The 12,348-nt window shown below is 41.7% G+C and overlaps 1 protein-coding gene across 9 annotated transcripts in view; it reads left to right on the top strand.

Annotated features, from left to right (window-relative positions):
* Window positions 1-12,348, top strand: part of stpg2 (sperm-tail PG-rich repeat containing 2) — a 751,871-nt gene that overhangs the window by 89,620 nt on the left and 649,903 nt on the right. The gene's annotated exons all lie outside the window — the stretch shown is intronic.

Raw genomic sequence — 12,348 nt, 5'->3', positions numbered from 1 at the left:
CTAAATAGAATTCTTGTTTGGAATTTTCTTAGCTCTAATTTGAATATCATTGACCCCCTCTTAGAGTTAAATTGGAGAATGGGCAGAATGCGTGTTAAAACTCATTTGAGCTCAACCAAAGGCTCAAAAAAAAAGTCTTTCCAAAATATTGTCTCACTCTCAATGTTAGCTAATAAGCAGCCACAGTTGTTTTGTATAATGGGGAGACATTAAAGGTGTGTAAATGTTCCCAAACGTGTTGTTGAAATGCACAGAGAAATGGAATTCCTACTGTAACAAACTTATAGCTGCTGTCGCTTTACTCAATTATTTATTTCAGTCAAGAAACTATATTGTGTATCTTGATACAAGGTGCAAGATTATCAGCATTAATTAATTGCATGGACATGTGTACCTTGCTGACAGTGCCAGCAAATAAGCTTAGTCCTTTCCTACCTACGTCCATGACACTTCTCGTGCCCTCATTCTCGTCAATAGCTTTCAATTCCCTGGCTTTGACTGCCTTGTTTTCACCGTGGATCTTCCATCCCTATACACTTCCATCCCCTATCAAAGCTCTCCACTTCTTTCTTGACAAAAGAACCAACCAGTTCCCCTCCACCACCACCCTCCTCCATCTGACAGAACTGATTTTCACCCTCAAGAATTTTTCCTTTGGCTCCTCTCACTTTCTCCAAACTCGAAGGGTAGCCGTGGACACCCATAAGGGTCTCAGCTATGCCTGTCTCTTTGTTGGCTACACAGAACAGTTCATGTTTGAAGCCTTCCCTGCAAATCTCCATAACTCCTTCTCGGTCCTGAAGAAGGATCTCGGCCTGAAACATGACTGTTTATTCACTTCCATAGATGCTGCCTGATCTGCTGAGTTCCTCCAGCACTTTGTGTGTGTTGCTTTGGATATCCAACATTTGCAGACCTTCTCATGTTTAAGCTTAGTACATTTTGTTTATACTGATGAATTGTAGCTTTACAACCAGACCATTTTATAACTTGCAGTTCTTTATGTAGCCAGAGAGTGGTGAGTTTGTGGAATTCTTTGCCATAAGCAGTTGCGAAGGCCAAGTCTTTAAGTATATTTAAGGCAGAGGTTGATAGATTCCTGATTGATCAAGGTATGAAGGGATACAGGGAGAAGGCAGGAGATTGGGGCTGAGAGGAAAAATGAAATGATGGAGCAGACTTAACGGGCCAAATGGCCTAATTCTGCTCCCATATCTTATGGTCTCATGGTCTAATGTAGAATAAAGTGTTACAGTTACAGAGAAAGTGCAGTGTGGCAGACAATAGAAATTGATAGGTATCTCTATATCATGGGAATTGAGGTTTATGGGGAAGGTGCAGGAAAGTAGCATTGAATGAGTGCCTCAGCAGACTTCAAGGGCCAAATGCTCAACTCCTGCTCCTAAGTGTTATGATCTTATGTTCAGTGTTGAAGGAGATACAAGACTAGTCTCTGCACAGTTTACTTGATCTCTTTTAGTCAGATTCAAGGAGTGGGTGAACACATGAAGACCAGAGTAGCTCAAACCAAGAACCTCCCACACTGACTTGCTCTTCAGGAGAATGGCAATTACAGCTCGAGTTATGGAAGTTCTTACTTGGCATTGAATTTGACAGCAAAGAAAAACCTCCTCCAAACTCCAAGTCAAAAGAAATCAAGAACTCAAGGCAATAAGAGCAGAAGTAGGCCATCAGGCTTTTCAAGTCTGCCCCACCATTCAATGTGATCATGGCTGATCTATGCTGGCCTCAGCTCCTCTTCTATACCAGTTCCCCATAACGTTCACTTAATCAACCTTTCAAATATTTATCTAGTTGGGGTAGCACAGCAGCGTAGCAGTTAGCACTAGACTTTACAGCACTGGCTATAGGATTGGGGTTCAATTCCACCTGCTGTCTAAGGAGTTTGTACATTCTCCTAATCACCATGTGGGTTTCTTGCAGGTGCCCTGGTTTCCTGAAGACTCAGGGTTAGTGAGTTGTGGGCATGCTATGTTGGTGCTGGAAGCATGGTGACACTTGTGGGCTGCCCAGCACAATCCTCACTGATTTAAGTTGATGCGATGATGCATTTCACTGTATATTTTGACAAATGTGACAAATTGTAGGGACTCCTTAATTCCATTAGGCAGAATTCACCCAGACTAGGGTGAAGTTCATTGTGTATGTTATGTGTTACATTGTACATGATTACATTTTGGGGATGAGTATTTTCTTATACATATATGATGTTGCTTTTTGTTTGCAGTGATAATAAATTGTGCTTTAGAAGTAATTACGTTTGTGTCGATTTTTGTCAGCACTCCTAAAAAATAAAGTTAAACTTACAAATCTTTACCTTCACCTTACATATATCCAACGATTTGCCTGCACTATCCTCAGGGCAGAGAATTCCAGGGATTGACGACCCTCTGAGAGAAGAAATTTCAATGCACAAGTCAGATTCACATGTCATCGGTTTTGCATTTATAAAACCTTGAAGGTTATCTTCGTCTAATTCTCTGAAGACATGGCTGATATATTTGCTGTGTTCAGTAATAACATTTCAGCTCCTCAACCATACTCTCCCTCTTTCCTTAGTCAGTTTTCTCAGCAGGAGGAATTCTTTGTACATGTAATATGATTTGAACTGATCGTGTTTGTGACCATAATATGCTAATCAGTCCTGCCCTGTTTGTTGTGTTAAAACTACTCATGGTCTAGGTCCAGTTTATTGTCATATTCATAAGTACATTTATGCAGAGGTACAATGCAGCAGCATCACGGAGTAACACCAGATACACAACATGTATTAAACGTAAATATTTTTATCAGAAAGGACGCAATTAAACAATACAAAATGCTATTTTTAGTGTAAATTGATCATAGTGTTGCTAACAAGAGAAAATCTGCAGATGCTGGAAATCCAAGCAACTTGCAGAAAATGCTGCAGAAACTCGGCAGGCCAGGCAGCATCTACGGAAAAAGAGTAAACAGTCGACCTTTTGGGCCAAGACCCTTCATCAGGACTAGAGAAATAAGGTGAGAAGTCAGGGTAAGATTAGATTAGATTAGATTATGAGGACATGCAGTCCTCTTTTATTGTCAGTTAGTAATGCATGCATTAAGAAATGATACAATGTTTCTCCAGAATGATATCACGGAAACACATGACAAACCGACTGAAAAACTGACAAAAACCACATAATTATAACATATAGTTACAATAGTGAAAAGCAATACTGTAATTTGATAAAGAACAGACCATGGCACAGTAAAAAGTCTCAAAGTCTCTCGAAAGTCCCCATCATCTCACGCAGATGGTGAACCTCCAGCGCCGCAAACTTGCCAATGCAGCATCCTGGAAGCATCCGCCCACAGTCCGTCTCCAAGTCCGTCCGAAAACTCCGAGCCTCCAACCAGCTCTCCAACACCGAGCACCGAGCACCATCTCTGCCGAGCGCTTCGACCCTGACCCCGGCAACAGGCAATAGGCAAAGCCGAGGATTTGGGGCCTTCCCCTTTGGACATTCTGAATCGCACAGTAGCAGCGGCGGCGAAGCAGGCATTTCAGAAGTTACTCCAGGTGTTCCTCTGCGCTTCTCATGGCTGTCTCCATCAAATCTGGATTGTGCACGGCCCCTAGTTAACACATGCGATATCATTCGGAACGGCCACGCGCGCTGCGTTGCGCCGCCATCTTCTCCTCCCTCCTCAGAAGCTGAGGGGAAGGGTGGAAGTGATAGGTGAAACCAGGAATAGAAGTAAAGAGCTGGGAAGTCAAGTGGTGAAAGAGATAAAGGGCTTGAGAAAAGGGAATCTGATAGGAGAGGACAGAAGGCCATGGAAGGAAGGGAAGGGGAAGGGTTGATAAGGAGATAAGCTGAGAAAGGGAAATGGGAATGGAGAATGGTGAAGGAGAAGTGGGAGGCAATTACCAGAAGTTTGAGTAATCAATGATCACATGGGATGGTATTTAAGGTGTTGTTACGTAACGGTGGGAAGGGGTATAGTCCGGGTAGCTGTGAGAGTCAGTGGGTTTATAAAAGATAATCAGTAGATAAGCTGTCTCCAGTGATAGAGACAGAGATTGAGAAAGGGGAGGGAGGAGCCTGAAATGGACAAGGTAAATCTGATGTACATGTATGCACAGTGTTACTATACTGAGGTAATGATTAGAGTTATGCAGGATGTTTCAAGAACTGAATGGTCGAAGGGAAGTAGCCGTTCTTGAACCTGGTGATGTGGGACTTAAGCTACCACTGGACAGGTGCTGTGTACCTTTTGCCTGATGACATCTGGAAGAAGAATGGCATGGCCTGGATGGTGGAGATCTTTGATGATAGATGCTGCCCTCTCAAACCAGTGCCTCATGTGGATACTGATGATAGGAGGGAGTGATGTGCCAGTAATGTACTGGGCTGAGTCCACTCTCTCTGCATATTCTACATGCCCGTCCATTCGAATGACCATACCTTCCTCCAACAGTACTTCAGTAGAAGTTTGTTAGAGTGATTGGTGACATGCTGAGCTTCTTTTAAGAACTTTCATTTGCAGTGGTGTGGTTAAAGGGTTATCTCTGGTCATTTGCTCTTGATCAAAACCTTTTACTTTTTCTGTATAATTTATCTGTCTAATCTGCAACACTTTTCACCCTTCTTGTGCCTTGTTTATCCTAACCATGTAGATTGTTACCTGGCATGTCCAACTGATGACAGGGTTCATCATAAACACTCGATCTCAATTCTACTGGTTCCAGATTGAAGCAGCACATTGTTGCTGTTGATGTAAATTGCTGCAGTATATAAATTTATTCATTTGACACTCTCAGCATTGACTCAGTGGTGCTGAAAGGAAAGTATTACAGGGGAAGGAAATATGAAATATAAACTAAAAGTGGTGGAGAAACTCACCGGCACACTGGAGACTGTCCATGTTCCAGGCTGAAGACCGTCAGCTTAGAATATTGTGTCTAGTTCTGGTTCCCCATTACAGGACTGGATGTGAAGACACGAAGATAAAGAATATGAAGTTGACTGGATAAGATGGTAGAAGCTGGATGGAGACATTAGACAAATATATGTTGTTTTCTCTGGAACATCAAAGGCTGAGGGAAGACATGCTAGAAGTTCATAAAATTATGAGCGTTATTGATAGAGTAGGCAGCCAAAATCTTTTTGTCAGGGTAGAAATGGGGAGAAAGAGTTAGCACTGGCACTATTAAAACACCAGTGACCTGGGTTCAATTCCACTGCTGTCTGTAGGGAGTTTGTACATTCTTCTTGTGACCATGTGGGTTTCCTCTGGGGGCTCTGGTTTCTTCCCGCGTTCCAAAGGTGTATCGGTTAGTGGGTTACTTAGTCACATGGGTGTAATTGGGCGGCACAGGCTCATTGGGCTGGAAGAGCCTGTTACCATGTTGTATCTCTAAAAAAAATAAAAGACAGATGTTCGATGACATGTGTTTAACGTGAGGGGCCAAGATTTTATTTTACACAGAGAGTGGTGGGTGCCTGTAATGAGCTGCCAGGAGTAGTGGTGGAAGCAAATACGATGCTGGCATTTAAGAGGCCTTTAGGAAGACACATGAATATGCAGGGAATGGAGGGATATGGATCATGTGCAGGCAAAAGAGATTTAGTTTAATTTCATGTCATATTCAGTACAGACATGGTGGATCAAAGGATCTGTTCCTTTGCTATAATGGGAAAAAAAGCTAAAATAAGATGTGGGGAAGAATGTGTGGGGTAGGAATAAAAGGGTAAAAAACACTGAATAAGAAAAGGGATAAGAGGAAAGGGCTTGGGAATGGATCAAGTATAGGAATAGAAGCTGGGTTCAGTGTGCAGCTCCATCTAGCTCCTCAGTTACATTTAAAGGTTTGCACATTTGACAGCTGTCATTTATACAGTGCTTTTTGTTCTTTCTCTCTCCCTTTCTCTGCATCTCAAAACTATTTATGTTCATTCACTTGAGATGTTAACTCCATCTTGCATTGTCACTGTGAGGTAATATTTTGGAGGCACTGGTTGGAGGTGCCAATCTCCTATCTAGAGATGAGGCTAGAGGTCTAATGCTGTACAGAGAGAGACAGCTGTACTGCTGGAGGTACCAGTTCTTGAGGAGCTGCTGACCAAATTCCAGCTGCTTGAGTGTGTGCAAAAGATCAACAACAAGTTGTACTTCCACAGCACCTTCGATGCATTGCTGAGAGTAAGGAAAAAGAAAAAAACAGCAACAGAGGGAAATACCAGGGCAGTTAAGGAACACTCAGGATCAAAGGGAGACAAGCGCAAAGAGTTTTATCAAATGAATGTGAGATTAATCGGAGGATCAATTTATTACTAATTTTTTTCCAAGGGTCAATGGGGTAATTGCTTTTCCTTGAAATAATATCAAGGGACCTCTGCACTATTGGTAGCATGTTCAGGAGGCATTGCCTCAAGAAGGCAACATCCATCATCAAAGATCCCATTCTGGCCATGTCACCTTCTCACAGCTACCATCAAGTAGTAGGTACTGAACCTGAAGTCCCACACAAAACAGTTACTTCCATCCAACCAGCCAGTTCTTGAATCAACCTGCACAACCCTAACCACTTACAGTTTAGCAACACCGTGACCACTTACACAAAATTAATCTTACCTTTTTTCGTTCTGAAAAAAAATGTGTATTTCATACATAATTTATGGTTTCCTAGTGAATGCTGCTTGTCTGATGCTGTGTGTCTGTGATGCAGCTGAAAGTACATTTTTCACTGCACCTGTACTCACATGTACTTCTGCATATGACAATAAACTAGACTTTGACTTTGCACTCCTCCATTTCGGCCTCCCGCACATCCATTTTGTTCAGGGAGCCAAGTCATCACTGCATGGGTACCTATCCTAGAAATCCATTGCAAATTGGTTGCAAGCAACTCTACCCTGCAAAATCATAACATAGAGGCTCCGGCTATCATAATGCTAGCAGGTTGTAATTTCACTGACCCAGGCTGCCACCTAACTTGTGACTCTGTGGACATATGTGTAAGCTAATTTTGAGTTGAGTGCACAAGTGCACTGAAAATCTTACTTGCAGCAGCATCACAGGTAGGTACAGACAACATAAAATATAAATTATCAATAAAGTGAATAGAGTGAGAAAAAAAGACAAAACCTTTGTGTAAAAACAATGTCAGAAACAAGTCCATGGTAGTGGAAGGGATGGTCTGTCGTGTTCCATTGCTGAGGTAGGATCAGAATTGTGCAGGCTGGTTCAACCTGATGTTTGTAGGAAAGTTGTTTCTGAACCTTGGTGGTGTGGGACTTCAGGCTCCTCATGCTAAGAGCAAGATGAGGGCATGACCCAGATGGTGAGGATCACTGATGATAGATCCCACCTTCTTGAGGCAGTGATAGACCGGGCTGTGTCCACTACGCTTAACAGTCTCTTGCATTCCTGTTCACTGGAGTTGTCATGCCATGATGTAACCATGCATACTTCCAATAGAGTGTTCTGCACTAACAGAAAATTTAAAAAAGAGCATTTGCTGGAAAAGGCACCAGAAAATGGTGGCTTACTGCAACCAGCTCTTTGCAGATCTGCTCATTACTTCTGTTATGATCCTTCTTCCCTGTATGATACTTCATTGTACTGATGTGATGAAATGATCTGTATGGATGGCCTGCAAAGCAGTTTTCATTGTACCTCTGTATATGTGACGCCAATAAACCAATTTACCAATCTGAAATACAATCAGAAGGTACAGAAAATACACAGCAGGTCAGACGGCATCTGTGAAAGGGAAAACAGTTAATATTTCAAATCTAGGGCCGTTCTTCAGAACTCTGACGAAGATTTCTGGATCCGAATCTGTAGTCTGACTATCTCAGCATGTGTGTGTACATTCTATGTACTGCCTAGATGGAATTGACAAAAAAACTTTTAAATGGCTTGTATTTCAAAGTTCAAAGTAAATTTATTATCAAAGCACATATATGTCACCATGTGCAACCCTGGGATTCATTTTCTTGTGAGCATACTCAATAAATCCATAATCAATAATCAATCCATATAGAATCAATGAAAGTCCACAGCAACTTGGGCATTCAATCAATGTGCAAAAGACAACAAATTGTGCAAATACAAGAAGAAAGAAATAATAATAATAATAAATAAATAAATAAGCTATAAGTATTGAGAACATTACGTGAAGAGTCCTTGAAAGCTAGTCCATAGGTTGTGGGATTATTTCAATGATGGGGCAAGTGAAGTTATCCCCTTTGGTTCAAGATGGTTGAGGGGTAATAACTGTTCTGGAACCTGGTAGTGAGAGTCCTGAGGATGCTGTACCTTCTTTCTGATGGCAGCAGTGAGAAGAGAGCATGTCCTAAGTGGGAGTCTCTAATGATGGAAGCTGCTGTCCTGCGACAACACTTTGTGTAGATGTTATCGATGATGGGGAGGGCTTTACTCATAATGGACTGGGCCGATTCCACTATTTTTGTAGGATTTTCTGTCAAAGGGCTTTGGTGTTTCCATACCGGGATATGATGCAGCCAGCCAGTATGCACTCTACTACACACTCTTCACTACACATCTATGAAAGTTTTTCAAAATTTTAGATGTCATACTGAATCTTTGGAATGTAAAGGAAGTAAAGGCGCTGTTGTGCTTTCTTCGTAATTGCACTTAACGTGCTGGGCCCAGGAAAGGTCCTCTGAAATCATAACACCGAGGAATTTAAAGTTGCTGATCTTCTCCACCTCAGATCCTCCAGTGAGGACTGGCACATGGACCTCTAGTTTCCTCCTCCTGAAGAAAATAATCTGCTCCTCGGCCTTTCTGAGATTAAGTAAGAGGTTGTTGTTATGGCAGCACTCAGCCAGGTTTTCAATCTCCCTCTTATCTGCTGATTCATCACCATCTTTGATTCGGCCAGTGACAGTGGTGTCATTAGTAAACTGGAGCTTTGCTTAGCCACTGGTTTTACATCCAGTCGAGCACGGGGCTAAGCACATAGTCTTGTGTTGCACCTCTGCCGATGGAGATCGTGAAGGAGATATTGTTGCCAATCCAAACTGACTGGGGGTCTACAAATGAGGAATTTGAGGATCCAAATGCACAAGGAGGTATTAAGACCAAGGTCTTGAAGCTTATTGAACATTTTCGAGGGACTGATGGTTTTGAATGCTGAGCTGGAGTTGATAAAGAGCATCCTTGCTGTCCATATGTTCCAGTTTTAAGTGAAGAGCTAATGAGACGGCATCTGCTGTGGACCTGTTGCTCCAGTAGGCAAATTGGAGCAGATCCAAGTCACTTCTCAGGCAGGAGTTGATATGTTTCATCACCAACCTCCCAAAACACTTCATCACTATGGATGAAAGTGCTACTGGATGAATTTGAAGGGGAATAAATTGCAGAGGTGTGGGACTTGATGGAGAAACCTCTTGCTGGCCTCAGTATGTGTAGTACTATTTCTGTTCCAATAGAGTTATTTCATCCTCGTCATAGAAACATAAAGAAGATGATAAAATCCTGATAGAACATTTTAAAAAATGTGAGAGGCATAGATAGGGTAGGGTGTTAAAATCTTCCTCCCTGGGTAGGATGTCAAATATCAGAGGACATGCATTTAAGGTGAGAAGGGGAAAGCTTGAAGGAGATGTGTGGGCAAGTTATTTTTCCACAGAGAGTGGTGGGTGCCTGGAATGGGCTGCCAGGGGTTGTGGTGGAAGAAGACACAATGGTGGCATTTAAGAGGAGTTGTGCATCGTGTTTGGAGCAGATATAATATAATGGACTGAAAGGCCTGTTCCTGTGCTGTATTGATTAATACTCCATGTAAGGTTATTAAGTTACCTGATCATTTAATTAAATGTTATATACAATAACATTCATATTGTAACAACATACCATTCTCCAAGCCATTTCCACTTGTTTAAGCAATTAGCTTTTATAAGAAATGCAGAAGTTCAATGGCAAAGAGTCTGAGCAAGGTTATTGCAAATGACCGAAGGGTAGAATTAAATATGGCATTTTTCAGAAACGGAGAAGGGCAACATGAAGGATATTGTTGTTCCCCCTGCCACCAACCCCCGATGACTAATCAATAAATAATGTCAGGTGCATTTCCTTGAAGTTCATGTTGTGGTCATCAATCAGTCCAAAGAGGCAGGTAGTGACCATTAGATGGTTTCATTAGTATCCCGCTGCCTGGCGGTCCAGGGTCCTCCCCATCTGTCTTCATTAGAAATTGCTTGCTGTGTGTTGGTGGTTAACAGATGGGTCATTATTGGCAGCACTGCCCTCTGGGTCCGGCTGGGAACCAAGCACTGATGTCCTACACAGGGACATATAGCTCGCTATGTCACACAGAGCTGGCTCTAGTGCTGAGAATTTGCCTTGGGCTCTCTGTCTTAGTGTCATTTGAACATTCTACAGAAATATTGCACACTTAATAGCTGCATTTGTTGCAACCTACCTACAGTTTTGCTGGCAGCATTTCGGAAATGGCTTAAATCCCAGATGGTTCTAACGGGCACATTACTTCTGAAAAAGTACATTTGTTAAAATGAAATGATTTTTACTTCATAGAGTTCTGTTAATACAGAGCAATTATGATGGTAATATTCCTTTGCTTCATTTTTCCACAGGCTACCCTTTTGAAATTATTTCTTACTTTTGGGACTATTTTTGTTACATTGCAATAGATTTTTTCCCTAACAATATTTCTTCTTCCAAGATGTTTCTTAAAACCTACCACTTTGACAAAGGTTTAATACCCCCTTGTGTAATTCTGAATCACGTTGCATTCAATAGTCCTCTTGCTAAGTGCCTTGGTATGCTTTGCTAAGCCAAAGGCACCAAGTAAATGCAAGTGCTTTTTCATTATAATGCCCCAGCAAACTGTTGTCTTAAAACAGAGAATGCATTAGTGATAATATCATGAGCTTGCTTTCTATTGCAGGAAGGTGGCCTCTTCTTATTGATACTCTCAAGGAGCAGTTATAGGGGCCTGAAGACCCTCACTCAATAATTTAGGAAGCTCCGCCACCAGATCTCTGAATGGCTCATAAACCTCTGAGCACTACTCCCCTTATTTTTTGTAAATTATAGTCTTTGCACCATACTACTGCTGCAAGAAAACAACTTTCACTTCCTCTAAGTCAGAGATTCTCAGTCAGATGTAGGCAGGGCCGTCCGAACTAACTAAGGGCTGTTGAGAAATGAGCCATTTATGTGATGATCAGTTTTCTATGTGACAGATTGGGAATTGAACCTGCTTATGTTTCCAATAAGTAGTTGGAAGTAGTAGACCGCAGAAGAATTTCCTGTTTTAGGAGGACAGGAAGGATGCCAGGAAACTCTTTGCTTGGGCAGTCTAGAATTCAGCAATGGAGTCTTGGGATATAAAGTTATCCATCGAGGATTGAAATGAGGAATTTAAAAAAAAATTGTGTTTATTTATTTAGTAATACAGTGCTGAGTTGGCCCTTCTGGTCCTTCGAGCTGTGCCCGATTTAACCCTAACCTGGTCACGGGACAATTTACAATGTCCAATTAACCTACCCGGTACATCTTTTGGACCGTGGGACGAAACTGGAGTACCCAGAGAAAACCCGCGCATTCCACGGGGTGCAAGTACAGAGGATCCTTACGGAGGACACCGGAATAGACTGCCGAACTCCGATGCCCCGAGCTGTAACAGCTATGCTACCAGCTGAGTTTATGAGTTCTCTGCTCTAGAAAGCTGAGGATGCTCTGTAACTAAGGCTGAAGTTGGTAGGTTTCAAAGTTCAGAGTAAATTTATTATCAAAGTACGTAATGTTACCTATCACATGCTACGTTGAGATGCATTTTCTTGCAGGCATTTACAGGAAGATAAAGAAATACAATAGAATTTGTGAAAATTATGAAATGATTCATAAATTATGAAAAAGGTTTTCAGAGCAGAAGGCATCAGATTTATACAGAGTTGGCACGAATGTTGTTATCTATTGTAGGTATTTGCAGCTGGGGTATAACTGCTCGGAGAGGTGTCTGACCCTCAGCCATTTTCTGAGATAACAGCAATATAATTACAATGATCTTTAAGTACCTGTTGTTACAGTGTTTGATTTTTTTCTAAAACTTCAGTATTACAGTAACCCCCAGCCACAATTGCACTGCAAACTTGTTTAATTTACTGCTTCCTCTCCCATAAAACACATGAATACGGGTACTGACACACGGAACAAGTGAAACACTTTGTTTTATGGTGTGTTTTAAGAATATATGAATCACACTTTTCTCTCTTGTTCAAAGGCTGGGCTCAGTGAGGAAGAATCAACATTGCACCTCTGCACTTTAATATAGTGTTCCAATCTTCTGTTTCTTTTGTTGGT

The sequence above is a fragment of the Mobula hypostoma genome, chromosome 4 (genome assembly GCF_963921235.1).
Source record: "Mobula hypostoma chromosome 4, sMobHyp1.1, whole genome shotgun sequence".
Lineage (NCBI taxonomy): Eukaryota > Metazoa > Chordata > Chondrichthyes > Myliobatiformes > Myliobatidae > Mobula > Mobula hypostoma.
Note: the sequence above shows the minus strand (reverse complement) of the source record. Positions and strands in the feature narration are given on the sequence as shown.